Source organism: Perognathus longimembris, chromosome 8 (assembly GCF_023159225.1).
Source record: "Perognathus longimembris pacificus isolate PPM17 chromosome 8, ASM2315922v1, whole genome shotgun sequence".
In the NCBI taxonomy this organism is placed as follows: domain Eukaryota; kingdom Metazoa; phylum Chordata; class Mammalia; order Rodentia; family Heteromyidae; genus Perognathus; species Perognathus longimembris.
In genome coordinates this window covers 65303841-65312473 of record NC_063168.1, presented here as the reverse complement: position 1 = coordinate 65312473, position 8633 = coordinate 65303841, and positions in this window count along the sequence as shown.

Below are 8633 nucleotides of genomic sequence, written 5' to 3'. Positions count from 1 at the left end.
CTACCTGGCAACAATGCCTGCTGCCCTACACTGATCCTCAGAGAATGAGAAGAATATGACTGCTGCTTAATTTCCAGCTTCCAAGTCTCATGCAAAACACCTCTCGCTGACTGTGCTAACGTAGCATTATGCCGGGTAGGGAATTGAAGGAAACAGATATCTCAGCCAAGTTAATGCAACACCTATCTACTATTGTCCATCCCCATTAGCCTGGTGTCCATATCTAAAGAAATATGCCTGTATGACAGGGATATGTGCTGATAAACGTGCTATTAAGTGATTTCATCATTGTTTAAGCATCCTAAAGCATGCACATGCAGAAGGAAATTATATAGGCCAGTCACTCAGTGGGGCTTGTTGATGGAAATGAGAAACAGTAACAAGATATATGAGGCGCCTGATGCCTGGCATAGCATCTTGTTACATAACAACTTTTTAAATATATGGTAGGAAGAGTACACCAAAAGAATAACAGAAACATACTGTTGTAAACACATTAACCAGTCACAGCGTCAGTAATTATCAGTAGAAAGTGCTCTATTAGAGAGTGTACAGGGTTGGAGATTATATAACTGGCAACACAGAAGGTTCATTTACAAAGCTACAAATCTATGACATCACTGTGAATAATGCATTTAGCCCCAAATTTTATGACAGTGATGATGTCACTAGGAGACAAGAATCTTTAGACTCTATTGTAACCTTCTAAGGCTGTCTTCATATATCCAGACAGTCACTGAACAAAATGTCATGTACTGTATTTTCTTCAACATACAAAATTGTACATTCTTAAAAATAAACAGCACCTCTTCCCGCATTTCTGGTGGTTAATTGGAGATAACAGTCTCATAGGCTTTCCTGCCTGAGGTGGCTTTGAACCACGATCCTCAGATCTCAGCCTCCTGAGTAACTAGGATTATAGGTGTGAGCCACTAGCACTAGGCTCTGCCCCCTATTTTTACCTATTGTTTCTTAATCAAATTGTGGAGGACTTACCCATTTTTTTTTTTTTTTTGCTGATAGATTTGATCACACTCTTTATATAACTCCTTTCTTTACTTAACTGACTAGAATGAAACTTGTGATGACCAGGTGACCATTCTTAACTTCTAGGATGATAAGACTACTTCTGAGTCTTTCACTGGAAGTATCCATCAGTGTAGAATTAAGATTTCTAGACTTCTAAACTACTAGAGTACAAATGTATGGGCCTAGCCAGCAAAGATTGCACTGTGAATCATGAGAATGACAGTGCAAAGTGTCGTTTCCATTTTTAACCATTGTTTTCTAAACCTGCGAAGTCTAGTAATGGAGAACAGAACACACCATATATTGCTTTTTGATCTATACAATTGTCTAGACAGCATTATTCCATTGGGCACTTTTAGTTTTCACAAAGGTGATTCCAATAGACACTAAAGAAATAACAATAGAGGTAGACCCAGAAATCTGTCTCTCTATTTAGACAAGAATTGCACTGGTACAATCTACCTGGTGTGTTTTATAATGCTGGTGTCTAATGATAAATTGTGGCTAATTTCAGTTCTTCACTAGGCAGTTGCTATGACTTTCCAAGTTCCATGACAGGAAGAAGCGGCGCCAGTTTCAGGAGGAGTTTGCACATAGTTGAAGGGAACTACTGTAGACTATAATGGGTCTTCCTTTCAAATATTAAGGATGTATGTCCTAATGTCTTACTACTGCTTCATCACAGAGGTTCAGACTCACTATTGATTAATCTCTGTTGGTTTTGCAAGCCTCATGCCCATCTGGTTCATTCTAAGCAATTGAAAAAGTCCATAACTTTTTTTTTTTTTTGGCCAGTCCTGGGGCTTGGACTCAGGGCCTGAGCACTGTCCCTGGCTTCTTCCCGCTCAAGGCTAGCACTCTGCCACTTGAGCCACAGCGCCACTTCTGGCAGTTTTCTGTATATGTGGTGCTGGGGAATCGAACCCAGGGCCTCATGTATAGGAGACAAGCTCTCTTGCCACTAGGCCATATCCCCAGCCCAAAAGTCCATAAATTTTTATTCACCCTTCCTGTATTAATTTCTACCTTGTGGGAGACAGACATTCACTGATGGCTAAGAGACAACCTCACCTATGAGGAACATTAGAAATTCAATATTTCTAGGAAAGGTGCAGGGTCTGAAAACATTTTTTTATTGGAATGTAAGGCTGGTTGAGCACTAGGTGTAAACAAGAAAACAAAGCCAGAGCCTGAGTTCTTTAGTTCAAGCCTTGGCACTATTACAGAAAACTGTATAAGAACTGAAGCAAAAACATTATTTTATGGGTTCACATTGATAGATTTGAGAAGAGAGAAGAAAGTCAATGACCTTGAAAATAATGAAGTACTTTAAATTTGAGAACCAGAAAGAAGAAAGATTTAAAAAGCTTACCAGATCCTTGTAGATCTGTGAGATATAATCAAACAGATCAAGAGAGCAATGAGTGTGAATCTCAGAAGAGAAAGGAAAATGGTCAAAGAGAAAATGCGAAAGATTACTAGTTTCAAATTCAAGAAAATATATGAATAAAAACAACTAAGAAACTCATCAGATTCCAAGTATGTTGAAATCAATGAGTCTTACACCAAGACACAATATAATCCCACTGTTGAGATCCAGAGTCAAAGGGAAAATTTCAAAGCAGCAAGGTAGAAGTGGCATTTTGCAAATTAGATATTCTCAATTTAAAAAAATCAGTGGCAAATTGCTCATTAGTAATTTTAGCGTTATCCATAGGAATGAGATGGTGTATTTAAAGAGCTTGAACAACAACTAACCTCCCACCCCACCCCCACCCCAAACATTCAAATGTCTCAATCAGGTTTACCATATCCAGCAAAACTGTCCTTTAAAACATAGAGAGAAAATATATCATTTCCAGATAAATAAAAACAGAGGGAGCTTGTCACCATTACATCTGCTCTGCAAGAAATTCAGAACGGAGTCCTTCAGGTAGAAATAAAGGACACTAAACATGAAATAAAAGCTAGATGAGAAAAATAAAACTGAATAAAAAAAAATACATGAGCAGTCACAAAACCTGGCTTATACCTCTGCTTTTTGTTTTCTATCTGATTTAAGAAACTAAAATATTAATAATTGTTAGTCTAAAATTAGTACTCACAAAATTGTACTCATAATCTGACATACTGAATTGAACTCTCCTTTGTACAACTACTTTAAAAATAAAATTAATGCTATTTAAAATGTAGCTTGTAAACTGAATTTGTTTTCTGCAGAGTTTGAGATATCTTAATAAAATATCTTATGAACATGCATTTTAAAAATCTGTCTACAAATATGAAATGTTATGTGATTTTCTGATGTCTCCAACTAAAAAGTAAAGGAAAAACTGTTTTGGAGATTAGAGTTTTGGCATGTTGAACTGGGAAATATTCCAATTAGAGAGTTACCAAGAAGATTGAGAGTTCAAGGCCAGTCTAGGTTACACAGCTAGTTCCACTCAATCCTGTGTAGTTGTAGAATTAGACCTCCTAAGTATCTATATATATTTTATCTAGCAACTGCACAATAAAGATTCTTCTTAGTAGCTTATGGAACTTGCTCCAAAATAGATCACATATTACCTAGCAACTAACAAAGTTCATTAAAATATTTCTTCCGGGGCTGGGGATATAGCCTAGTGGCAAGAGTGCCTGCCTCAGATACACGAGGCCCTAGGTTCGATTCCCCAGCACCACATATACAGAAAACGGCCAGAAGCGGCGCTGTGGCTCAAGTGGCAGAGTGCTAGCCTGAGCGGGAAGAAGCCAGGGACAGTGCTCAGGCCCTGAGTCCAAGGCCCAGGACTGGCCAAAAAAAAAAAAAAAAAAAAAAAGAATTTCTTCCATCAATTAGACAATAATGGGGTAAAACCAGAACTGAACAGTGAAAGAAACTACAGAAAATATTCAAACACATGGAAAATGAAAGACAAGTGGGTCAATGAAAACATAAGGAGAAAATTCCCCAAGTCCCTAAAATCTAATTAAAATGCAAACACAAGCCACCAGAACTTTTTCGAATACAGCAAAGACAGTGCTAAAAAGAATAGCTTTAATAGCCTGAATCATAAAAACAAAATAAAAGAAAACAAAACAAGGGAGATATTAAGCTAATAGCCTAGAAAGTTCCTACAAAAACAAGTCAGACATCACATTAGCAAATAAAAAAGAATAAATATTAGAGCAAAAATTATTGAGATTAAGGCCAAAAACTATACAAAGAATAATAAAATAGGAAGTTGGTTCTTTGAAAAGTTAAATAAGATTCATAAACCCTTAGATAATATGACTAAAGAAAGAGGAAAATTATTCAAATTTATACTATTAGAGATAATAGGTGATTTCACTACAAATGCCAATGAAATAGAGGATTTTACTTTCAAGTAAATTGGAAAATCTAGAAAAACCTGGATAAAGTCTAGATGTAGCTGACCTAACAAAATTTCACCAAGAGACTATAAACCACTGAAAATTAATAGTCATGATAATCATATAAAGAAAAACAATCTATGGACTTCATGCAATGCCCACCAAAATCCTGATGTCATTATTCATAGAAAGAGAAAAATAAATCATTAAAGTCATATAGAAACATAAAAGACCTCCCAAATAGCTAGAGGAATCCTAACAGAAAAGAGCAAAGCTGGAGGTATCACAATATTAAATTTCAAATTATACAACAAAGCCATTGTAACAAAAATGTGGCACTGACATAAAAACAGACACAAAATCTAATGGATTAGAATACAAAATGTAGAAATAAAACCACATAACTACAGTCGCCTGATCTTTGACAAAGGAGCTAAAAGCATACATACAATGGAAAAATGAGAACTCCTTCAAAGAGTGGTGCTGAGAATGCTAATCTGCATGCAGAAGACTGACCTAGAACTCTAACTCTCTTGTTGTTCAGATATCACCTCTATGAGAATCAAGATCCCAATGTTTGGCTTTACTACACAGCCAGTACAGAAGATTCCTCAAAAAGCTGAAAAAAAATTCCCTACCTTATGACTTTTCCATACCAGTTCTGTGCATTTATCTGAGGGAAAGTAAATAAATATACAAAAAAGACATCTAACCCATGTTCACTGGAGTTTTTTCATATTACAACCATGGATTCAGTCTAGCTGAGAGCCCTATAATGGATGAATCAGTAAACATATAAGATAGTTTACACCATATTTAAATTTTTTATGACTGAACAATATATATCTATGTATATATACATAGATGAAATTGTCATATGTATTGTCATATCAATAGAACTGAATAGGATAGGCTAGACCCAAAAAAGCCAAATATATCATGTTTTCATGTATGTCTGGAACAAAGAACTAAAATAATGATTATGATACTAAGAAGAAAATTGGAACATGAATCTAAGGGAGTTGCATTTGTATGTGATGGAGGATCAGAGGCAGGAAGACAAGAAAAAGAAAATACACTGGAGATAGTGACTGGTACATGCTCTGTTTACATATATGAAGACAGAATGATAAAAACACACCAAACACTATATGAAAAGGGGGGAAGCACTAGAAAAAGAGGAAATCTGAATCAGGGGTCCAGTTTATTCAAATTGTAATGTAAGTATGCATGGAGGAATCAAAATGGAAATCCTTGCACTATTAATGATTGGTAATTGCAAAAATAAAGAAGTAGCAAGGGATAAGACATAGGAAAAAAAAGCAGAAGTCATAGAAGCTCTTCCTTGCTAATAATTATATCCGTAAAATGATTAAATTTGCCAGCTGAAATACAAAGATTGGGAAAACAGGGTTTTAAAATATCACCCATCTCTGCACTGTCTACAATAGACTCAATTCAGACTAGGAGACACAAATAACTTGAAAATGAAAATATAGAAAGGATATTCTATGCAAAAAGTAAGCAAAAGAAGTCCGCGTAGTTGTACCAATATTAGCTAAAATAGACTTTATGTCTAAAAAACTTCCAAGAGGCAAAGGACATTATACATTAATAAAATGTTCACTACAGCAAGAACATATAACAATATAAACATTTACATACCTAATAGAAGGACATTAAAATGTATGAGACAAAAAACTGACAGAATTGAAAGGGGAGAAGCAATTCTACAAAAGAAATGTTCAAAATTTAAATATCTTGCTCTAAATAATGGATGGAAAAATCAGACAGAAAATAGGTAAGAAAAAAGAGAACTTCTCACAATGAACCACATAGACCTGATAGACATATTCAGAATGCTCTATTCAATAACATCCACATTTGTACCCACACTCTTCTGAAGAAAGCAACAGACATTTTTTCTGTTGAGGACACGAAGCACAACCAAAATCTTAATAAATTTAAAAGAAAAGATAACTTAAATAATATCTTCTCTGGCCATAAAGTAAGAAAAATGAACAGAAGTGAAAGCAATAGACCCTTAAACAATCAATGGATGAAATATCACAAGAAAAAATTAGACAAACCACATCTTAGAGACAAATGAAAACAAAGCATAATATATGTAAACTCACTGGGCCCAACAAAAGCACTGCTGAGTGAAAAATGTGCAGTTCTAAATATCTATTTTAAAAAGTAAGAGTTTTCAAACACAAAACTTTGCAACTTAAGAAATTAGAAAAAGAAAAAAATAAACCAAAGGAAGCAGATGAACAAACCAGCAATGGTTAACACGGAGGTGAACAAAATGGAGGGTAGAAACTTATAATCAATAAAACCAAAAGCTGGTTCATTTGAAAAGGTCAAACAAATTGGCTACATTTTGGCTTGATAAATTCAAATAAAAAGAGAAATCATCAATTACAGATAACCAAAGTAAGGTTAGGTACAGCTATATAAAAATAAAAACAGCTATATAAAAATAAAAAATAATTATGATCTTCTACTAGGACTATCCTAGACTTATAGTAATTATTACCAATGAGGGAAACCATGGTAATCTATGCTTCTTTGGGAATTTGTTTTTGAGGGTCTTAATTTTTTGAGTTCTGAGTATATTTTAGATATGAGGCCCTTGTCTGTTGCGTGGCTAGTCAAGGTCTTCTCCCAATCTGTGGACTTTCTATTTATCTTCAAGCTAGAGGACCACAATAGCTCAATGGCTATGTACATATGGTCATATAAGATGATGCTAAGTGAAATGAACTTCAAGCTATGGAAACAAGAAGTTTATTTTATTGCTGTTGATATTTTTAATGTACTATGTGAAATTATTTCTTTTTTCTTTCATTTTTCTCTTCTATGGTTTATCCCTGTTGTTGCTGTATTTGATTCTGGTACCCTGGATATTGTATATATGGGGAAAGGAATGTGAACATCAAAATGGTGAGAAAAGGATAAATTTCAAACCAATGCAACAGTGATACTCACAAGACAATATGTTGGAAATTAACTGTACAAGTCAGGCAGAAGTTCTTAAAAATATAACACCTATTAAGACCGTCAAGTTGAGATGGAGGAGTAAGCTAGACATAAAAATGTAAAATAAAATTTAACTAGGGGGATTCAGTCAGCAATTAAATATCCTGACACACACAGACACACAAGCACACTCTGACATATGATGGCTTTATCACCAGAATTTATAAATTCACCAAACGTTTAAAGAAGGGCTAGGCATGGTGATTCCTCTTTTTAGTCTCATCCCATCAGGAGACAGAGATCAGGAAGTTAGTAATTTGAGGCTTGGAGAAAAAGTTAGTGGGATCCTATTTTATCAGAAAAGTTGGGCATGCTAATATGTAATCCATATTCTGTAATATGTATGATTATACACCTGTAATCTTCTGTACATGAGATGGATAGGGAGGGAAGATGAGGATCTGAGGCAAGCCTTGTACAAGTGTCAACACATACCTGAAAACTACCTAAAGCCAAAAGGGCTGCCTTGAGGGGCATGGCACTCACCTAGCACATGGGAAGCCGGAGTTTCAATGCCAATACCACAGAAACCACACACACACACACACACACACACACACACACACACATGAACTAGTTTCAAATCTTTTAAAACTTAAAAAAAATAAATGAAAAGATATTCTGTAACTGATTGCACCATACCAGTATTACCCCAATGCCAAAGGAGACAAAGAAATTGCATGACAAAGACAACTCAATGTACTCCTGAACATCTCACAAAAATATTAACAGACTTCAATAGTATATTGAAAAAAATTGTACAGCAGAACCAAAAGATATATTCCTGGAATACAAGACTGGAATACAGTACATGAAAACTACACAATTTAGCAAAGCACCTAACCAGGAAGAAAGGAAAATATAACCCACACAATTACTTCAAATGATGGAGAAAAACCTCCTGAACCAATTTGTGACAAAAACATATTGAGCCAACTAGGACAGAGAATAAAACCACCTTAGCATAATAAAAGCCACATATGAAAAGCTGAGAGCAAAATTCATATTGAATGATAAGGGACTGAAAGCCTTTCTTTAAGATCAGAGATAAGACAATCATTGCCATCTTCACTGTAGCTATTAAAATATTAGAAATTCTAGACAAAGCCATTATTCAATGAAAAGAAATAAAATTCATCTAGCTTTGAAAAGGAGAAGTAAATATTCCAGTTCACAGATAATATGAATTCATCTTTGGAAACTTG